This window comes from Haemaphysalis longicornis, unplaced genomic scaffold (genome assembly GCF_048455015.1).
Source record: "Haemaphysalis longicornis isolate Haplotype H1 unplaced genomic scaffold, Haemaphysalis longicornis Haplotype H1 scaffold_5, whole genome shotgun sequence".
Taxonomy (NCBI): domain Eukaryota; kingdom Metazoa; phylum Arthropoda; class Arachnida; order Ixodida; family Ixodidae; genus Haemaphysalis; species Haemaphysalis longicornis.
Window position 1 is genome coordinate 155,252,926 of NW_027526385.1, and position 10,844 is coordinate 155,263,769.

A 10,844-nucleotide genomic window follows, 5' to 3' on the forward strand; every position below is an offset into this window, starting at 1 on the left:
ATTTATTGACAGGATTGTCCTGCAGAACTATCAACTGACAGTTTGCCACTCTTCACACCGGCAAAAAAGCACCATACGTTTCCTTTCATTTTTAGTTTTTTTTTTTTTTTGGGGGGGGGAGGGGGGGCAGGATAGACATGCTGGACTCTGGCCAGCATGTTTATGTTAAAGAATCAGTGTGTTGAACCGAAACCGGAACCGAACCAGATTTTCGGCAGGAACCGCAATCGAACCGAACCCGCATTTTTTCCGCAACTTTGGAACTTAACCCGAACGAACCAAAGGAACCGATCCGAACCGGCTCCGGCAATGGTTAGTGAAACGGTTCTGGGAACGGTTAGAGTCAACGGAAAAATATCGAGTTGGTATGACCAACCGGACTATTTAAACAGCGAAGCTGTTTAGCGGAAGGTAATTTTCCGCGTCCGCAGTTAAAATACCAAGAAATTTCCGAGCGTGCGCCCGGGAGCGCGGGAGTCTGCCCGTCAAATCAGTGCTCATTATGCGGGTGAGAAAAAGCTACTCTTTGCACCTTACATGGGCCTGTCCCGAAACTAAGACAGTGCCCGTGAATGGCAATCGAACGACTAAACAGTGGGAAGCCACGCATGCTGTCCAGCTCAGCCCTGGAAGATCAGCGCAGACTGGTCGAGAGGGCCCGGGCGACAGCCAAAGCTACAGGGGCTCTGGAATAAGAGAGCTCCTTTTAAGTGCAGAGCACTTTAGGCGCTCGCCTTGTCGTCCTAGCTCGCTCGCTGGAACCAGGCATATCGCCACCGCGTTACGGTGTAGCCTGTCACGGTCCCTTCCCCGCAGCGTAGCCCAGAGGCTTCGAAAGCCAAGCGGCTATGCCAGGATATACGTAGCGTGAGCTAAGGTTCAGCTGGTTGTTCTTAGCTTTCCTGGTTGTCTAGGATTAGCTGATTATCATGCTTACTGCTGCTTATCATCCAATCCAAATCCAATCCAATTCAACCCAATCCAAAACCAATCCAATGCAATCCAATCCTCGCGCTTGCGCAGCATGGCTCTCCAGGAGCTACGCGAAACTGGTCAACCTCGGCCAGTGTAGCCAATCCAATCAAATCCAATCCAAGTAACGCTGTAGTTCGCGGCGTACCCAAGAGGCTTCGAAAGCCAAGCGTTTTATGTAGTCATAAGCGTTCGAAACTCGTTAAACGCTGGCCCTCGTCATACATCTTCCCGGTGTTTAGCGCAAAGAAAACTATAGGTACAATTGAGAAAAAAATATACGTAATTAGCCGGCAGCGCCCGAGTTCCTTTAGTGAAGGACGCCCGTTGGGTTGGTTTTTACGATAGTAAACGCAAAATGTGGCAGTGCAACGCCGGCGCGCGCGGGGAGAAAAGCACTAAGAACAGAACTCCGCTGGCGCAGTTTCAGGCAGGGGGCGCGCGAGCACTGCGAAGGCGAGTAATTGGAATGGCATTTGGTTGGAACAGTGAGCGGAGAACGGCGCTAATGGCGAATCACTGCTGTGCACTTCCGACAGCTTTCACATTGAGTGGAACGGCTTTAATTTTTATTATTCTTTTTTTGTGACACCAATAAAGTTTTTCCTTTTCCTTGCGGCTAGCGCCCAGCGTCTCCGGAGCGCGTTTGTCAAACCAAGCATACCCATTCGGGGCGATCGGCCAATATTGGCAAAAAAAAAAAAATAATAATAAAAGCTCCAGCGTTCGCCGTAATCGGGGCAACACTTGCTCGGAACGCGAAAGACACGTCATAGCGTGCGCCCCTTCAAGGTGATGTCCAATGATTATCACTTCCCAAAAAATAAAAGAAGCCCACGTGCGCTTATAGCAACAATGATGGAGTAAAGGTAGTTGCGGCAGCGAAGAAGAAGCAAATCGGCTGCAATTGTATGCTTAAACCGTCGGGATGGTCGTGAAGGTTGCGAACAGCTTCGCTACCTTCAAGTCTTCGCGTTAGTCTGAGTTTCCTGGTCCTTGGCATTTGCAAATTTTGCGGCGCTCTCCCTCTCAACCAATCAGAAAATTCAGTTGCACCCAAAAAAGCCAGGAAGATTTTGAATGACGACAACCTAAATGCTATAAAATGCCTTTCTTTATGGATGTACACTGCTGTTATGTTGTTTCTAGCGTACGATTGGCATCCCACACTGAAAGTAAATAGTTGCTTAATGCATATTTTGTATTTATCCAAGGGTTTTCGAAGCAAGCATTTATGAACTAAGACGAGGAAACAACTAAACTGAAAGATAAAAAAGAGCGGTGAACTGTGCTAATGAGCAAGAAATCCTACAGCGTTCTTAAATACCTTATCTCCCTTTGTGCTACCGTTCTACAGCCTTGGAGTACCACTGCTTGTGAATTCACTACGCTACTATCTAGAACTCAATCGCTGTCACCTGTCGCTGAAATGTCATTGGAAAGTTGCTACGGCCGGTGTTTCCCTATAGTCAGTGAGTAATTGTAACCGTTCCTTCCTTATAGCCCATCCGTTAGCTGGTATACAAGAAAGGGTGAATGAAATCCCTCTAAACGCTACCTGCCACGCTTGACAAGTGGTGGTTGACGTGGACGCCGGGCAGTTTTCAGCTACTAGCACTGCTAATGCTTCCACGTTAAAGATAACACACCGTTGAAAGTATAGGTACATGAAAAGCGCAGCAGACGAATCGATTTTCTTTTCTATACGAAAGCACCACTTGCCTCATGCGCGAAAATACGTGCGTTTGCGCTCCCGCGTGTACGCGCGTGTATGCGTGTGTGCGCGTGCGTGCGTGTGATTGTGTGTATGACACACACGCACACGAACACGCACGTGCGTGTCGTGTGTGTGCGTGTGCGTGCGTGTGGGTGCTTGCGTGTCCGCGTGTGCGTGTGTATTGTGTGTGTGCGTGTGTCTGTGTGAGTGCGCGTATGTGGATGCCTGTCTGCATGTATCTGTGTGCGCGTGTGCGTGTGTGGGACGACATTTAATGGTTAAAAATCATGGCGGACGGGCAGGGCCTGTGCTGTCCAGAAAAATGGCCTGCCCGCCCAAGGATGCATTATTTGGAGACGAGGTGGGGTCCGTCACTGGTACGCGATGGGAGTGGGGTGGGCGGCACCGTGGCGCCTACGTAGAGCCACTGTTCCTGTTTTCCTCGAGAAAGGAACTGCCGTCTATGAAACGGCGGGTTTACGAGCCAAGAGTAAAATCAAACCACCTCGCACAACGGTGCAGGCCTGATGTTACAGCAGAGCTGTTCTCGTCTTGCTAAGCTAAACTCGACGAGCGCCATATAAATCACTGAGAACTATTTACCCTGTGTATATCCGTATATATGGTGCTCCTTAGCAGAAGACCAAATAAAACACGAAGTAAAGTATAGAAGTGGTTTATTTGTACAGTGACCTCTGCACTGATCTACTTCATCGTCTACCGCCGCAAAGTCTTCGCCGAGCGCTCCCTCGCCGTTGAAGACCTGCAATTCTTGTTGTTGTTCTGGGCGATTGCATACTCGCCTGGCAGTGCGGCGCGCCTACGGACAAGCCACATCTTCTTCGGACGTCATGATCTTCATGATCGGACGACATGATCTCCCCCCCCCCCCACATGTACGCGGCACAGAGTCGGATTTCTGCCACCGCCGCCACCACGGCGGCTCCGAGTTTTATGACCGCATATGGTTACCTCTATCAACGCGGAGGGAGTGACGTCAGGAGCAGACGACAGTCATTTTGTCGGCGACGCTGTTGGCCCAAATGCGGACTGACACGGGAGCTCGGCATTTTTTCTTTTCTTTTTACGAGTCCCTCACGTGGCGCAAGCCCCTGCACAAACCTACATACGTATCTGAGACATTGGCGCCGGCCCTGTTAGCTTTTATTCTTTTCCTGTTAAAAAAGCTCATTATTTTGTTCCAACCTCTAGTTCCGGATTTTTTTTTACCAATTCTCGCCTGCGATTATATGCTTTTGCTTCATTCTAATCCTAAGTTTCTAATTTACAGTTTTGCGTAGCGGGCGTATTCACCCTCTTTCCTGAATCCTGGCCAATCCCCTCACGTGGGTACCCAACGCCAAGCGCTCTCATGAGACTCACGCTCACGTGCGCACAAGATCTTCTTGGAATTTTTTCTGTTCATTGACAGCGCAACCAAGAGCATAAACAGCTCTGCTGTTAATTAAACTTGATTGTATTATTGAACTAAAATAAATGATTAAATACCAACTTGCCGCCATAAAGAGTGTTGCTTTCACACTGACAGACGTAAGCATTCTTAAGTGTCGGCGTGAACCTTTTATTTCGCATCAGTGTTGTGATTGCCGGCCTCTCATATAAACATTTTACCATAGATTGTACAGTCAATTTGGCCAAGTCAACATTTACAAAAGAAACCTACATTATGAATCTGTCGTTATGCCGACCTGACAGAGAAATAAAGAAACGAAAACGGATCACTAAAAAGATACAAAGAAACACTCCTGCTTTTTCTCTCCGAACCCGTTTGAACTCGTTTGAACCGGTTCGAACCGGAACGAAATGGTGCTCGGGAACCGAATTCGGTACCGAATCCAAGCAAATTTTGCTTTGACCCTCTGACCAGGATTCATACCTTTGTTGATCAATGCCAACTGATACAGGCACTGTATGGTATGGCCCATCGGATGCAAGTGGACGTTCAGTGCTCAAGTGGCTATTTGACCCGCCGCGGTGGCTCAGTGGCTAAGGTGTTGCGCTGCTGAGCACGAGGTCGCGGGTTCGATTCCCGGCCGCGGCGGCCGCTTTTCTGATGGAGGCGAAAAGCAAAAACGCCCGTGTGTACGAGATTTCGGGGCACGTTAAAGATCCCCAGGTTGTCAAAATTAATCCGGAGCCCTCCACTACGGCGCGCCTCATCGCCTGCGTTGCGTCGGCGTGTTAAACCCCACGATCAATCAAATCAATCAAGTGGCTATTTGGGCTTGCTGAACACAATTAGGGGGCGACAGCACAGATGGAACATGGACGGAAAGGAAGAGATATAGGCACACACGAGCGCTGGGCGTTCAGGTTCTTTCCCAACCTGCCGTTCATTTAGCGAGATGCGTGCAATCACCGTGGATGCTACATTGTTCTCAACCATCCATCGACATCAGCGCGTCCGCCTAAAGGGTACTGGGGCGGTATTCTCGAGTTTTGTCCCTTTTGCGTCCCTTTCAAAAGTGTCCCTTTTGGCAAGCCCTGATTGGCTAAAAGCAAACAACCGGAAGTGACGTAACGAAAGCGCGGCAAACCTACGGCCAACGCTCACTGCTTAACCGGAAGTACGTCACGAGAAAGGGGCGCAAAAGGGACGTTTTCAAAAGGGACAGTTACGAGAATACCGCCCCTGATATCATTTTTCTATCTTCTTCCTATTCATTTTTTATCGTTTCAGGCTACATATTTAAATTGTTTGTGATTGCTTTAAATTTTGTGTTTCATCCTGTGCACCACCGCTTAAGGCCACTGGCTGTTGGGGGGCGCGTAGAAATGACGACGACGACGACGACGATGATGATGATGTATCGATTTACGGTGGCAAGGTGGAGGAAAGCGAAAAGAGGAGTTTTAGATTTCTGGTTCCATCGGCCAAGCGTGGGAACTGAAAGGTCCTTCGAAGGCCGTAAATTGTGTTATCACTTTTCTCCGCCCTGCCACCGTAGATTGTCACGGTGAGGCAGACGTGCTGATGTCGGTGGTTTGTTGAGAACAATGCACCGCCTGCGGTGCTTGCACGAAGTTTGGGAAATGAAAGGCAGCTTGTGAAGTGTTACGTGTTCTCCAGCCTTAACTGTCAGCTTGACCGAACCCGCTTGCTGGACGTAGTGAGGAGGTTAGGCACTTGTATTTAGCATATGTGCATTTATTTACCAATTTTACGAGGTTATCTGTTCGAAGGCGGCGTAGCGAAGCAGAAAATCCCTTTAATGAGTGCGTTGGCATCACAAGTCTCTGACGCGGACGATTTATGTTATTATTAATATTATTAGAAGGCTATTATTTACGTTTCCACATTCGCCATAAAGTTCTCTCTCGAAAAACGTATCCCCTAGCACGTACTTTTGTGACTACGACATTTGCACCAGTGATGGAAAATATATAGTTAGCCGAATATTCACAAAAGAAAGGAATATGGACTGGAACCGAAAACTCAGAGCCGTTCTACCTTGTGAAGAGGGAGGCTTAGCCAAGCTGCCGCTCTGGTTTAACTTGCTATGTTGGGGTTTAGCTACATTGGGGATTTGCTACAGTGAATTATAAGGAGAGTTGCCCGATCTCTACGTCACAGGCTAGGGACACACACGATCGGTGGGTGGAGACAATGATGTTTTACGATACAGCGGCTAGACCAATCACAGCACAGGCTGCAGTGCGCTGCACAGGTGGCCGCCAAAAAGTGCGCCACTGCGAAGTGTCAGAAGGACAGACGCTGCGCGTTCCGAGGAGTATTTACGACTCGGCAAAGATGGGGCGGTTGTAGAGAGGAGTATTTATACAGTTAAACCTTGATATAACGAAGTTGACGAAAATTCGTAATTTTTCGATACATACAGGTTTTCGTTACATGCAGGTTTCGAGTTAAGGCTCGCGTAAATGAAGCAGAAACGAAATCAAAGTGCTAGATATCAGGGATGGTGAACTAACCCTTAAAAGAGCCATGAAGACGAAATACAAGTTGGGTTTATTAGAAAGACTGCTTAGTGCCGATAACAATGATACCAGTATCATCACAATCTTCGAACAAATAACGGAGATATTAAAGAAAACGTGTGAAGCAGTCGCGACCCCCTAGCCAATTTCCCGCAACTTTTCTATGACGTCACGGAACCTTGTTTGCGCGATTGGCGGCCGCCTAACTGACCTGTCGCGACGACACATGACTGGACGTCTGTAATGGGGCCTCTAGTTCCACTTGACCGCATCACTTGAATGCTAACGTGCAGTTAACGCACTGAAAATTATGTTTTATTGTTGGCCCGTATGCCGTCATTCTTGCTCATAACACGTCACTGTGGCGCAAACTTTGAAAGCTTTTAAATACTTCTTGCTTTTTTTCGTTAAAAAAAAAAACATCTTTTGTGGATGTAATGGAGCTTGGTGAGGTACTGAATCCTAGTTCTTTCAAATTAAACGAAGTTGTATTTTCTCTTCATGGCTCCTTTAAGGATTTATTTCACAGTGAAAAACGGCGTGGTTTCGGCATGCTGCTTTCCCACAAACTTAGTCACTACACGGCCCTCCAAAAGAAACAAGGTCACTTACCCCCCCGTATTACAAACGTAGCTTAAGTATCACTTATGCCTTTTGACAATTTTCGGTGCCTTAATTTAACCCGTTTCAATGACGCAACTTATGCCGAAAGGCGTCGTCTTTTTGGGAACTTGATGCTCTTTTCCGCACTCATAATGGTTGAGAGCGCGCTAGCTGGGATACTGTACCGGGCGGCGACGTTCTTCTTTCTCGCCCGGGTAGACAGTATTTAGAATTAAAGACAATACATTTCGTTTTCTGGCAGAAGAACTCGTCACCTACGAATTGACACCACAAATAGCTGTGGAGACTCGCGACTACACGTCGACAGGCAGGCCTAGCTCCTAAGCGACACCACATTGACACTGGAAAGGCACCGTATACCTTTCGGTGCGGGCGAAGATCGCAACATTAGTGCCTATCTACAGCCGATTTTTCAAAAACAGTACAAAAAACAATGCCTCATCAGCGTAGCGAATTCGTTACATCACGGTAAACCGTCGCAACGCCTTCGTTACATAGAGATCGCAAAAAACATGGGTTTCAATGGGGCTGGTGATGGGGAATTGAAACATTTCGTTAAATCCAGGAATTCATTACATAGAAGTTGACTACATCCAGGGGCGGTATTCTCGAGTTTTGTCCCTTTTGCGTCCCTTTCAAAAGTGTCCCTTTTGGCGAGCCCTGATTGGCTAAAAGCAAACAACCGGAAGTGACGTAACGCAAGCGCAACAACCCTACTATCAACGCCCACTGCTTAACAGGAAGTACGTCACGATGAAAGGGACGCAAAAGGGACGTTTTCAAAAGGGACAGTTACGAAAATACCGCCCCGGGTTTAACTGTATTGGGGCTATAACCATACTCCCTCCGCAGATGTCCATGCTTCACTGTGCGACACGCAGTGGGGGAAAGCCAGCTACCACAAAGCAAGCTTGCACTTCATTTTACAAAGTCGGCTTCTCCTCTAAACAGCAGTGCACGGCAGGAAGTATTTTTTTAGCGGTAATATATGCTGTCTTATATAAAAATGTGGAGGCCACGCGCTCAACACATGCCACTGAGCAAATTGTTGCAGCCGGTGCGACACCTTGATATCCCGGTTATATACAGCTTCGCTGCAATATATGAGTCTCAGATCACATTAGTGTCGAATAACAACAGGTATACCATTCGCATACGAATCTTATAATGTTTGTACCACCCGCACGTAGGCAACCACTGAATGCAGAGAGAGAGAGAAACACTTTTATTGAGTCCTGTGGTTTAGCGGTGCGTGGTGGCCGCCAGTTGAAGTCTGGCGGTGATGGTGACAGCTCTTGTGACCAGGAGTGTTTGCAGACGCTCCTGAGAGACTTCGAGACAAACAAAGCAAACTAGCAACCGCTTAAGGATAGAGAAAAAAAAAGACATGGAGGTGCTGGGTATCGATCCCAGTACCTCTCGCATGCTAAGCGAGCGCTCTACCATCTGAGCTACACCCCCACGGTAGGAAACTGCACTGCGATCCCGTTAGGTGCGTGCAATGCCGCGACGGAAACTAGATCACGCGAGAGTTGCCGGAGAAACCGGCGGGCACGGCGGACGCACAGTTGCGCATTCTAATGTTTGCGCTCGGCTTGCAGGTCAACGGCCGAACATTTTGCGGGATGAAAGTTCGTGGCGAACAAACTTATTTCGGTCCCTCGAGTAGGTTTTTTGCAATAATACGGCTAGCCTGCGCGAATAAATATGGAGAAATCAATTACTCAATTATTTATCTTCGTTATCTTATAGTCGCCTGCATGCCTTACAAGTGGGAGAGTCGGGGTATAAAGTAGACGGCGTCTTTAAATAAATAACGGGCAGATGTTGTACTCTAATAGATCGTTTGTAAGAGGGAAGGAATATCTACAGAGTTCAAATTATTTGTTCTGGTAATTTAAGAATTACGACCGCTGCGATGTTGCATTTTTAAACCTATTCAGGCTTTCCCACCACTTTGGGTCGACCTGCTTTTCAATGTGAAGTCGAAAGATTGTATAAGTTGCCACTATATATGATGTAAAGCTTTGATGCGAAAGAATTTTACAATGCCGCTGATGTTTACTTTCAGGAGCAGTGAAAGTAGCATTTTTGTTTTCGTGTCAAGGAAATTGTCTTAGCATGTACTTTTTTCTTTTTTATTCCATTCTATAACCATGAAAAAAGGGTGAACAGGTGATTACACGTTCTTTTTATGGCGTTCGAGATGAGGTTGCGCGCAAAGGTGAAAGACATAGTCGGAATTGACCCTGCCCTTTCACGGCCGATTCCGCAGCCGCAGTTTGCTTATTCGATGATGGAACTAGAAGATATGTGCATACCATCCCAGAGAGAAAATGCAGCCTTCTCCAACACTTCTCATAATTAGACCGTCGTCTACTAACACCGCTAGAATACTGGCAGCGACGACGTTTTCCAGCAGGAGGGTTTGGAGGGTTTGGTGACGGGAGAATGTACAGAGCCCCTGACACTCTACACATAATGAAATAACGATTGTTTTTATTTCCCAAGCAATGTACTAAGATCATACGGCTTGGACCAAAACAATGAGCGATCTTGCAGTTCAGCTGAAGCCAAACAAAAAGAACGAAAATAATCGGAAGTTTGTAAAGGGCACCCTTCTGAATACCGATGCCTTCTTTAATGTTTTGATACTGAATTCATTTTCTTACATTTTATCAGTTTAATTCCTCCTTTCCTTGTTCCATAGATTTGGGCCCTCCTGAAATTAAATTCTGCGTACTATTTCGATTTCACGTATATGTATGTTCTGACGGATGGTGTCGCAAACGGTAAAACAAGAAACCATTAGTTGTATTTATGTTTCCACATTCACCAGACTGTGTCACTTCAATTACGTATACAGTATTCAACGCATATTTTGGGGCGATGTTCTTACCGGTCATGCAAGCTCGTATACTTGAATTAAGCCGTAACATTCGGCAAGAATGCAATGTTTAGGTATGTTGAATGTAAGAGATTCGTATCTAATGCGCATAAAACAACGGGAACGAAATTTCGCATGCGAAATTTCCGCCAGACAGTTACCGGCCTCTGTCCCCCCTCCCCCCCCCCCCCCAACAATCACTTCATCATCATCTTCATGCGAAATTTTGAAGGCTTGCACACTCTGAGTGTAGCAGAATGCTGAAAGGTAAATGCACACTTTCTTGGGAGCTATTTGGAGAAGATGAGGGGGAAGGGGGGGGGGGGCAAGTAGTGAGAAAACGAAAGAAAAAAGACATGGAGGTGCTGGGTATCGATCCCAGTACCTCTCGCATGCTAAGCGCGAGCGCTCTACCATCTGAGCTACACCCCCACGGTAACACGGGGTCGTAGGATCCTGTCAGGTGCGTGCAATGCCGCGACGCAAACTAGATCCCGCGACAGTGCCGAACAAACCGGCTCCCACCGTAGACTCAACGTTGTGCATTTTAATGTCTGAACTGCGCTTGCAAAGCAATTGCCGAGCATTATAGAGGATGAGGTGCTTCAAAGACGATTGTGTTTTTTTTTGGCTTCCTAGACGCGAAAGTTTTAGTCGTCTGTTTGTCAGCCACTCGACTGAGCTGCC

At 47.2% G+C, this 10,844-nt stretch overlaps 2 non-coding genes across 2 annotated transcripts; both read right to left on the bottom strand.

The window, feature by feature from the left end:
- Positions 1-8,658: 8,658 nt before the first annotated feature.
- Positions 8,659-8,731, bottom strand: Trnaa-agc (transfer RNA alanine (anticodon AGC)). Its single transcript has one exon. It is a non-coding gene; the product is annotated as a tRNA-Ala (tRNA).
- A 1,783-nt stretch (positions 8,732-10,514) lies between these two features.
- On the bottom strand, positions 10,515-10,589 carry Trnaa-agc (transfer RNA alanine (anticodon AGC)). Its single transcript has one exon. It is a non-coding gene; the product is annotated as a tRNA-Ala (tRNA).
- Positions 10,590-10,844: the final 255 nt, after the last annotated feature.